Here is an 11303-nt window from a genome sequence, read left to right as displayed (position 1 = left end):
ATGTTAATGAGAATCAGCTTTAAAAACACCCTTTTGGTTTGGAGATCTGATCCAACATGCTTTTCTTATGGTAGAAATTAATTGAATAAAGTTTCGTTTGTTCGTTTTTGGGACAGGTTCTTGCTGTCACCCAGGCTGGAGTGCAGTGGCATGATTATAGCTCACTGCAGCCCTGAACTCCTGGGCTCAAGCAATCTTCCCACCTCAGCTCCTAAGTAGCTAGGACTACAAGTGTATGTCACCACACCCAGCTATTTTTAATTTTTTTGTGGGGACAGAGTCTTGCTGTGTTACCCAGACTGATCTGGAACTCTTGGCCTTAAGTGATCCTGCTGCCTCAACCTCCAAAAGTATTGCTATTACAGTTATGAGCCACAGCACCTGACCAGGTAAAATTTTTAGACATGTTTCTAAAGCTTTTGTTTTATACATTTCAGTTAGGATTACATATTATTCTTTAAACTGCTTGAACTCAAGAAGGTGCAAACACAACACATTGTAGTTTTTTTTCCCCAATCTTTTTCTTTCATCATGATCTGTTGGGTTTCCTTTCTTATCTTAGGCAGATCTCATAGTTTTCTTATAATTTTCAATAATTAAGATGTGCCAGTGTAGTCAGTTTAAACCTGCACTCCTCCATTTTTCTCCCTATTTGAGCAGGTCAGGACTGGCTTCCACAAACCTACAGGGAGTTTCAAGCTTTTCTTTCATTTCACACCTCAGAGTAGGGGCAAAATTATTTTTAAATTTCCCTCTTCCTCTCTTTTCTATTTGTACCTTTCTGGAATTGGATTTAATTAAAAAAAATGGCAAAGTCAACTTCTGTACAAACAGACTCTCCTTCCTTGATTGTTGCTACCCCTCTGGATTACACTGGTTAGTCAATGGAACCCTTGGGGAGCAGACAATACAAGTGTTGGCTTTCTCTTGGAGCACAATCTTCAGGGAAGTCTGTGTTTTTGTTTTATTTTTTCCTTATATTTGCAGAAGAGTTATTTAAAAACTTAGTCACAGTAAAAATGTTTACAGCATACATGACCAGTGGTTGTTGAGTATTCTCATACTCTGCTTATGGGCAAAAAGGGGTTTAACATTTCTGATGTCATATTGGCAATTAGCTTCAAAAGACGCATGAATATGTAGAGCCTTTGAGAAATTCTACTTCTCTAAGTTTGTAGGCAATCAGCTTTAAAAGACACATGAATGTGTATGGCATTTGACTGAGAAATTCTACCTCTGTAAAATTATTCCCCTCCCAAATAAGTCAGAAACATTTGAAAATATGCATGTATATAGATACTATTACTGTGTTTTTAATGGGAAACATTTGTAAATGAGATATAATGAGGTATGAAGTATTGTCATTATACCTCATTTACAAATGTTTGCTATTAAAAACATGGTAATAATATCTATATACATACATAAATTGTAGAGAATTACACAATGAATGAAATATTATAAAGCTTTTAAAATGGTAACTGACATTTACTGAACATTTACTACGTGCTAGGCATTCTTATAACTTCTTTATATATATTGACTCATTTAATCTTTGCTACAACCCTATAAGATAGATACTATTATAATAATCATTCTATATGTGAAGAAATTGAGGGTCAAGGTGTTTAATGATCTTGCACAAGATCACACAATTGGTCAGTAAGACTGGGGTTCAAACTTAAGTAGTCTGATTCCAGAGCTTATGTTCAAATACTATGAAGTACAACTTCTCCAAAATAAGTAATAAGGTAATTGTATATTTATTTGTTAACATACACATATTTCAGATATAAAGTTGAGTAATAAAAAGAAACAGTACAATATACATGGAATGAAACAAGTTTTGAAAGATGTATAGATAGATATAAATATATAGATATACCTGTTATACATATTTACAAAAAATTCTTGAACATATTGGAGTTATATAGCTCAAAATATTAATCCATTGTTATTTTTTAGGTAATACATAGTAGATTTTGGGTGGTTATTTTTCTTTACACACATGCAATATTTGAACTCATCTTTATAAATATGTAATTCTTGAGAAATAACACAACAGAAACCACTGAAATCCCCGCTCATCTCTATGTAAACTATGGAAAGTGTTTTCTGTCTTTTCCCAGCCTAGTATGTTGCTCGTGGCTGTGTACCTCCTGATATGGTAGGCACTGTGCCTCTATAGGAATTCAGCTGTGAGCTGGAGGAAGAGATTCAAGCTAATAGGGAGCTGAGAATTGCTGTACGTGCACCTGGGAGCTTGCCATGGGATACATTATGTTCCAAACTCAGTTACCCCAAATAATTTTCATCTAACTTGTTTCTCAAAAAATAAACTTAAAATAAGCCATAGATTCCCCGTTTCACTTTTTTTTTTCTTTGCTGGTCATAAATTTTCTCTTAGTGTGCCTATTGGTAAGTTCTTCTGGGTTGAAAGATAAGAAATAATAGTATTACCCAGTACTCTGTAATAAAATGTATTTTAAAATGCACATTTCCCCAATAATAAATACATACAAACTTGTTTAAGTTAGATGTTCGTATAGTCTTGAAATTTTTTGGGGGGGAAAGAAAATATCGGGAAACCATAATCTTGTAATAGTATTTGAATAATTTGATAAATAGATTTCAACATGAAGATTCAAAGGTCCACGTTCAAGAGTTCTCTAGATTTCATAGCAATTTGAATGAATCTATTGTCCCAAGTCATCTTACAAGGGCAAACTTTCCATTAAGCGCACTGAGACTCCTCTTCAAAATCATCCCGGTAACTAGTTTGCTTCCAAAATAATGACCAATTTAAGAATAGATTGTAAAAAGACAGCACGACTATTAGTAAAGGATTTCTCACTGGTGATTTTTCATTGCTAATGATGTCAGATTGGGCCATTACTGATTTTGGGGTTCTGACCTCCCTGCAGTTGTCTTTTCAATTGCCCACTTCTCACATAATCAAGAGGGATTACATAAACTTCTCCATCCACAGCTGTGCTTGAAAGAGTCAAGACTCTCTAATTTCAAGGTATGGAGAAACTGCATTTTTTAGTTGAAGAAACTGCAATTGTAAAGTTATTTTGAATTTATTTGGCACCTTGGTAGGTCTTATTGCAGTTTACCCTTTTATTTTCCCATTTTAAATATAATAGAAACACAGACCACACAACTTATGGAGAGTTCATGCCACAGAAGTGAAAGGAAATATCTACATTCAGCTCTCCAAAGACCTCTTGTTCAGGAAAGTGGGAAATCTTCTAGCCTGGAGTGCGAATAATTGATGTCCACAGGGGGGTTGCAAAACAAGAGAAGGGAAAGTGTACTCAATAGGAATTGAGTCGAGGATCTTTTTCATCCACCAGTGAGCAACCCAGTTTTTTCTTCAGAGGTTTCTTTTGGCATGCTCCCAGAAAGTACTTTGAGCTTTCTCTCAGACAATCTAACATATTGCCATTTCTGTGCCTAGTTTACAGCTTTTCCATACAGAAACCTGAACAAAACTGCCAAAGAACAACTGCTCAGCTTTATCAACCTTGTGGGTCTCTCCAGGATATGAGCAAACAACACTGAGGAAAGACATTTCACACCTTTCAGTTCCTAAGCCGCTATCTTTATACAAAGCCAGCATATTGTGTACTCCTCAAGCTTTTGCATGAACAGTGCAAGAACTCTGGCTCCACGGTATCGGCGTTTTCCCAAATCTTCGTCTAGGGAAACAGTTATCCATTATCATAGTAACAAGAGTAAATTTATTTTTGCTGCTGAAAAGGAAAAAAAAATCATTCAACTTAAAGGATTAACAGATATTAAAATAATATTTGTGTAAGGTTAAGCCCACAGACTGGCAAACAGTGAGCTCTCTTGTACATTAATAATCTGGAGATAATACCTGCTATACTTCAAAGACTTTAAAGGAAGCCTCTCAGTTGCATGTGAATTAATATGAATGATCAAGATTTAATTCAATTTTTAGCTGAATGATCAGAGGCCAGCGTTCAGTCATTGTACATTTTGTAGCAATTTGAAAATCTGTAATCCAAAAACATCCTTTAAAGGAAAAGTTCTACTTAAGTTGCTCAGCTTGAACCAAGAACACTTTGTATTAAATTTAACAAAATTGGTCATCCCAAGTAAAGAACTGTGTCATGTTTGATGAGTTACTGGAAAATATGAGGGTTAAGTTCATGGTGTAATCATTACAGATCACGCACTACATTAAGCTACATTTCAAAGTATTTGCCAAGCAATACTCTGGATAGTAATGCACAGAACTGGCAAAAGTAATCTATAATTAACAGGATAGGAGGGGAATAAGAAGAAAGGTAGGATATCAGCTTAAGTCATCAGAAAGCAGAGCAGGAGATGAGGGCTTATGTGAAGGAAGCTTATTTGGGGGGATGATCTAGGGAAATAGGCATGTAGGACAGGGAATAATGAAACAGGGGGAAAAGAAAGCCAATTCAAAATGGTGTATTTGTTAGTTTATCAATGCCGTGGTCAACTAGGCTTGATCCTCAAGAGATGCTCTGAGGATCATATGGACTATATCACATGATTTTCTCCTTGTTCCTTGGCTGCTTCTTCTGCCAGGGACAAGAAATGGAAGATATTATTGGCAGCTCTCTTCCCTCTTGAAAAAAGATTGCCTATGGGATGTTAATTTCCTCATATGCATTTGCACATGTATAATTGCTAGTGGTCCTATATTGTAGATCCAGAGAAACTGTGGGGTGGCAAACAAAAGAAGTGTAGTACTGCTGAAGTGAGGTACTTTCAGTCTACCTCTATGCAAAGATTCTTCCTAAAGCAATAGCTGGAGTCAAAAGTGGCTGAGAAAATGTGAGGTGGGGCAGAGGATGTGTTTACCCCTTGGCCTGCTCATATCTGTTCGTGTTTTCCATTACATCTAATCAGTCACAGAGTCTTCAGCATTATGACTAGCCAAAATCTCTATAAAAGACTTATGACAGGAAAGGTTGTGGAAAAATTTATGATCCTTGATTTGTGGTCTTGTGACTTTAACTGCTAGTCATTATTTTTCCCCTCCATGATTTACTCCAGATTTCTGTCACTCACAACAAGCACTTCAATGAGTTTTCCCCACTGGATTGCTTACTGCTGTGGTTTTAATATTTTCCCAAAATTTCATGGGCAACTTATTCCTCAAATTCATAAGTTGATAGTGTTTGGAGTTGGGGCCTTTGGTGTTTATTGGGATTCGATAAAGTCATCAGGGTGGGGTCCCCGTGATGGTACTGGTGGCTTTATAAGCAGAGAGAGATCTGAGCTGGCATGCTCTCAGTCTCTCACCATGTGATGGTTTCCATTGTGTAATGATGCAGCAAGAAGACCCTCACCAGATAACAGTGCCATGTTCTTGGACTTCCCAGCCTCCAGAATTGTAAGAAGTAAATTTCATTTCTTTATCAACTACCCAGTCTCAGGTATTCTGTTATAGCAACAGATAAGAAAGACATCTGCCTAGTAAAAAAACACAGACTTTCATCTGCAAGGCATCTGAGTCCTCATTTGTTTTCCCCTCATTAAGCCATAGTGTTGTAATTTGCAAGTTGTAATTATCACTGGGTACATAAGCATCAAATACCACCTCAGTGAATCCACAGGATTCCAGAAGTACTCTTGCCCACTCTCACTGTGTTGCAGGAACTCTAGTTCTTCATAGTAATTTAACTCTATCAATGCTGATAATATAGGAAGTATATTCTTTTTCTTTTTTTCCACTGGCACAGCTAGCAACAAATAAACAGGTGGTAGTTGTGCCTTCAAGTTGATGGAACTCTTACAATGGAATTATGCTCAATGCAAAATTCTCTTTCTGGAAATCAGGACCCCTTATCTGGCAGAGCCTAAGGTTTCAGGGATGAGAAGCATACCTTGTGCAACTGGCTCATTCTGAGTGACGGTATGAGGACCTACCACACTTCTACACCTTGGTTTCTCATTTATGTATTCTAGCTGTTGAGGATGCACTAATATATGGTAGTTGTTGATTGAATGTATATACTATATCCTGAAGAATAGTCCTCAGTTCTGAAGGATATTGTCATCAAGCTTACACATACCTGAGCTTACAGTAGCCCATTACATTACTGTTTCAGAGTGGCATGATCAATAGCGGGACAGGTGGATTTTGTCACTTTCCTATTCCTGTACTCGCCCCTCCCCTGACATAAAATGTTAAAACTTGGTCTAAGGCAATATGGTAGGAGATTCTACACAGATCAGTCAGGCATTCTGTGAGCCCTTGGATGGTGGCGCTCATGGTGAGATTCTACACACATGGAAGGAAAACCCATGTGTGGAGTAGGTGTCATTTTAATATAGATAAGACTGTCTTCTCCAGTATGAAAAAGCCCAAGACAATTAACCTGGCAATCAATAGAGGCCACTACAGTTTCTCTTTATCATGTCACTCTATTTATTTCTTTCAAGAGATTTTCCACATTCTGAAATTATTTTACTTGTCCATTAATCCTAAGCAGAGTGCAAACTCCTTGAAGTTACAAGTGTTGTCTCTCTTATATAATATTATATACTCAGGAGGCCTGGACTGGAGTATGAACTGGATACACATTTCTCTTTGCACTCTGAATTGGTAGTCAATCTTTGATAATTAATTCATTAGGGCACCATTCAGAGGAGAACTTGGATTTATTGAATTCTTTCCACATGCCAGACAATATACATGATCTATGATATAGGTGTTGTAATTCTCCCCATTTTATGTTTGAGGAACCAGTTGACAGTGAACTTGCTTAGAGTCACACAATTATACAGCAGGGCTTCTGGATTCAAATTCAGGTTTGTCTGGCTCTGAAACTACTGCATCAGGATGCTTTACAGAATGATGGTTTGGCATCAATTCCTTGCTATTCTCTTTTGTGATGATGTATTATATTTCTGATAAGTGTTCCAGACACAGCCAAAACTGAATAGATCATCTGTGCCAACAATTGTTTATTTCCTACTCTTGTGGATGGCACCACTCTCCACTCAACAGGTCCAGTCAGATAACCAGGAGTTATCTCTAACTTCTGTCTTTCTCACCTCCTCCTCAATCTTTCTTTTACTTGGTGGATCTGTTAAATGAAATGCCAGGCACACTTACATTTTTGTGATGGGTGTATTCCATTTAGGTTTCTGCTCTTTGCACAATTTCTATTTCTGACAGAAAATTTGAATGTTATACCATCTGTTTAAAAACTGAATACCCACAATCCTATCAGCTACTTGCCAAGTCTTGTCAGTTTTGCTTCCTAATATTTCCTAGTTCTGTTTTTTTCTTTAGTCAACAATTCCCTGAGTTAGTTCATGTCCTTGTTGGTTTCCATCTAGTTGCTAAACCATGGTGGAGATTTGCTATTTCTGTCTGTACAAAATATTTTCCTCTTTCTGCTTCTAGTACATCCACCTTCTTTTAGGTAACACTACATTTACAGGTGTTTTTGGGCTTCCCTATCACAGTTGCAGATGGCCATGGAGGTGAGCACTAAGCTTGGCCAATTAGAATGTTTCATTCTTTTTATTTATTTATTTAGAGACACGAGCTCACTCTGTCATGCAAGCTGGAATACAGTAATGTGATAATAGCTCAGTAGAGCCTCGACCTCCTGAACTCAGGGGATCCTCCTCCTTCAGCCTCTTGAGTAGGTAGGACTGTAGGCATGTGCCACCACACCCAGAACCTGGTTGGTTTTGTTTGTTTGTTTGTTTGTTTGTTTTTGTGGAGAGGGTCTCATTATGTTGCCCTGGCTGGTCTCAAACTCCTGACCTCAAGTGATTCTCCCACCTTGGCCTCTCAAAATGCTAGGATTTTAGGTGTGAGTCATGCCCAGGTCATCTCTTTTTAACCCATGTTTTTTAAGCTCAAAGGACATGATTCTGAGAGCGCCAAGTTTCTCACCACATAGGGAAGCTTGACAGGGCGATGGTATGTTTTGAGCCTATTTATCCTATCTAGCATCTGATTTGAGCTTATTCAGTTGAAAAGCATCCAGTAAATGAACTTAGTTTCTTGTCCTATCACTGCCCAATGTGGGTACCACACCCACATACCTCACTCTGGCATTAACTTTCTTTATGTTTTTTACCTGTTAATTCATCCTCCATATTGCTCGCCAAGTGAAGAATCTAAAATGAGAGTTTGCTCAAGTCACTGCTTGTTTAATTCTCCAACAATTTCCCTCAGTTTCTGGTAGTGCAGTTCAGTTCACACTCCTTGGTTTATTATATAAGATAGATGTTTCTACTTCCTTACCTGACCTCCCCACTCCCTGCTCCCTTTCCTTGCTCCACAATCCAGTTTTTCAAATGTGTCAACAGTTTTATACCTCCATACCATTTTATATGTTGCTACCATTGTCTGGAGAACCTATCTCTCTTTTTGATGTAGTTAGTTGATTCTTATCTTTCAAGTATCAAGGCATTCAGGAAATCTTTCTTCAATCCAAATAAGGATCATATTAATTTGTAGTTATTGTTTTACTTGTCCGTTTTCCCTAGCAAACTCTGAACTTTAGGAAGGCATATGGAATGGCTTATTTGTCTTTATGTATTCTGTGCCTATCACAATGCCCGGCGTATAATAAGTGCTCTTAGTAAATGTTGCTTGAATGAATTAATGAGATTACTCCAACATGGAGCCTTCTTGGATTTAGCCTTCTTATTCTCCTTGATTTGCACGCATTCCCTACAATGTATACCCACTGTCAATCTTCTTTCTGATGTCTTTGATAGCATGCGTTGATTATGAGCAGAATCTCTGTTGAAACATATAAACCTTAGCTATATTGGGGCAAATTCTTAGGCAATTTAGTTAAGATATCAACTTCCAAAAAGAGAATTCAAAGTGGAAACTGCATAAAGTAACGTATAAAAACATCTTTTCTTTTCCCCTTGAGAAAAATGTGTCTTAGTTTTTGAAAGAAAGACTTAGACAAAATAGGATCCAAAGTCTACCTATGTCATAAATTTTTTCTTCCTGAAAAAAATGATTTGACTTTGAAGTATATCAAAGTATTGTGATAATAATGGCTCTGTTTGTATAGAATTAAGTCAGATGTTATGGCAGACATTTGGTGACAAGAGGCATAGATGCTGTAAAAGTTCTGATTCAGTTTTCTCACAAAGCTGACGCAAGTGATTTTTTTTTATTATTTATTTATTTATTTATTTATTTTTAGACCAAGTCTCTTGGTCATCCAAGCTGGAATGCAGTGGTGCGATCTCAGTTCACTGCAACTTCTGCCTCCTGGGCTCAAGTGATTCTCCTGCCTCAGCCTCCTGAGTAGCTGGGATTATAGGCATGCACCCCCATGCCTGCTATTTTTGTGTTTTTAGTAGAGATGGTGGTTTCACCATATTGGTCAGGGTGGTCTTGAACTCCTGACCTCAAGTGATTTGCCTGCCTCTACCTCCCAAATTGCTGGGATTACAGGCGTGAGCCACCGTGCCCAGCTCAGAGTAAAAAAATTTGATGGTGAAAATAGAGACAAGAAAAAATATGAAGAAAGTACTCATTTTTTGTTTTTTAGTTTTGCATGATTAACTTTATTAAAGAGTTGTATTTCTTCAAGGATAACTTGATTCAAATTATTCAACATTAGCTTTTTTTAAACAAATATTTAATAACCTGCCCTTGTGACATTTGACCTCTTGACAGAAGGGATATCTAAAGCCTTTTGTTAAAGAGAAGTATCTAAAAGTGACTCTGGTCGAGATTTTCTGTGTTCAATTTTAGCTAAATTTCAACGTGTGTTTGTGATTGAGTCCGTGTGTGTGTGTGTGTGAGTGTGTATTCATGAGTATATGTATGCTGAGGGAAGGGAAATTTTCCCGAAAGATGAGAACACATATGCTCAAAATCTTCCTGTAACAATCCTTTAAATTTACTAGCTTCCTCTGGATATATTTATTTTTTCCTAGGTCTTGGTCCTATGGAACTGTCTTATAATTTATAACTTGCAGTGGTAAGGTTCCTTTTTATTTAGGCACAATGTTCAGTTTATTTGTAATTTTTTTTCTAGGTTCTAACTGAATCCTGAGCTGCCAAAGTTTCTTACAAACATTCTCTCATATTGCCTTTTTTATATTTTGGGAATGTAATATCTTAATCCACTATTTGAAGGTAACTGTTCTTCCTTTCTTTTTCCTTTTTCCTTCAATTAGCCTTAAAATTTGATTAAACTATCTTCTCAAAGTTCCAAGTGTTTTTTCAGAATGTCATTCTTCAGGACATGTACACAGAACCCCTACCTTCATTTGGAATTATCTCTGCAAACCTTCACTTCCTTCTATCTCACTAGTCTCTCAGTCATACATTCTCTAATACCTCCACTTACCAGTCCTTTGTTAGTATCTGTACAACTTACTTGTGATTCAATTTCTCTGTTTCAGTGGAGACTGGGAAGGCTTTTGTATTTCTGGTTGTATTTTCCTCACAAGAGTAAAATCTACCAATTTATTTTAACATTGGACATAGCAAGCCCATAACTGACAATTTTGAAACAGATGTTTTGAATTTGTGTTTTGTTTTATGTTATGAAAGACAGTAGCCCATCATCTGTGCCCTGTAAAAATTATCTACATCTTGTATGTAGAAAGCAAAGGATAAGAAATACTTTCCTTTATCCCTTGAGAAGGTATTTCCAGTGTTAACAAGGAAGCCCAGACTAACATACAGAATGGAGCCCTTCTACTCTATTTGACACTTCGTTGGCTTCTAGAACGAAAGTGTCTTCATCAAGAGAGTATCTATATTTCATCACATGCAATCCCCTATTTAATTAGACTAGGTCTTTTAAAAACATTTTTTCTAAATATTCTTCCTTTGTGTTTTGACGTTATAAATCAGAATAACTGTGTTTTCAGTTCTTCCTGCTGTTCAAAGGGGCAGTAGCGAGTTGTCCTCAAGGACTAGTTAGGACAGACAAAAGCATCATCTTATATCTATCACAGCCCACACATGATCCTGAAAATTGTATTGCAAATTAACTTTTTAAACTGATAATAAAAATGAAAATAAATTCAACAAACATTAATTAAAGTTATTAACATAATAGTTACTTTGAAGTTTTATGTAATATTAATATGTTGGTGGGGAGTTTTTATGGAAGTTTAACATTCAAGGATTTCTCCCTGTTTTGGGAAGTGAGTATGATTAGATTTAAATTAGATTCAAGCCAAATTTAGTTAGGAACATTTTCATAAAAGCATTGCATTTCCCTGTTCTTATGTTCTTAGAATAGGGAAGGTAGCCATTAAAATGAGAACATTATCTTCAGTTT

This window comes from Mandrillus leucophaeus, unplaced genomic scaffold (assembly GCF_000951045.1).
Source record: "Mandrillus leucophaeus isolate KB7577 unplaced genomic scaffold, Mleu.le_1.0 Scaffold796, whole genome shotgun sequence".
NCBI classification, from domain to species: domain Eukaryota; kingdom Metazoa; phylum Chordata; class Mammalia; order Primates; family Cercopithecidae; genus Mandrillus; species Mandrillus leucophaeus.
This window is presented reverse-complemented; position numbering follows the sequence as displayed.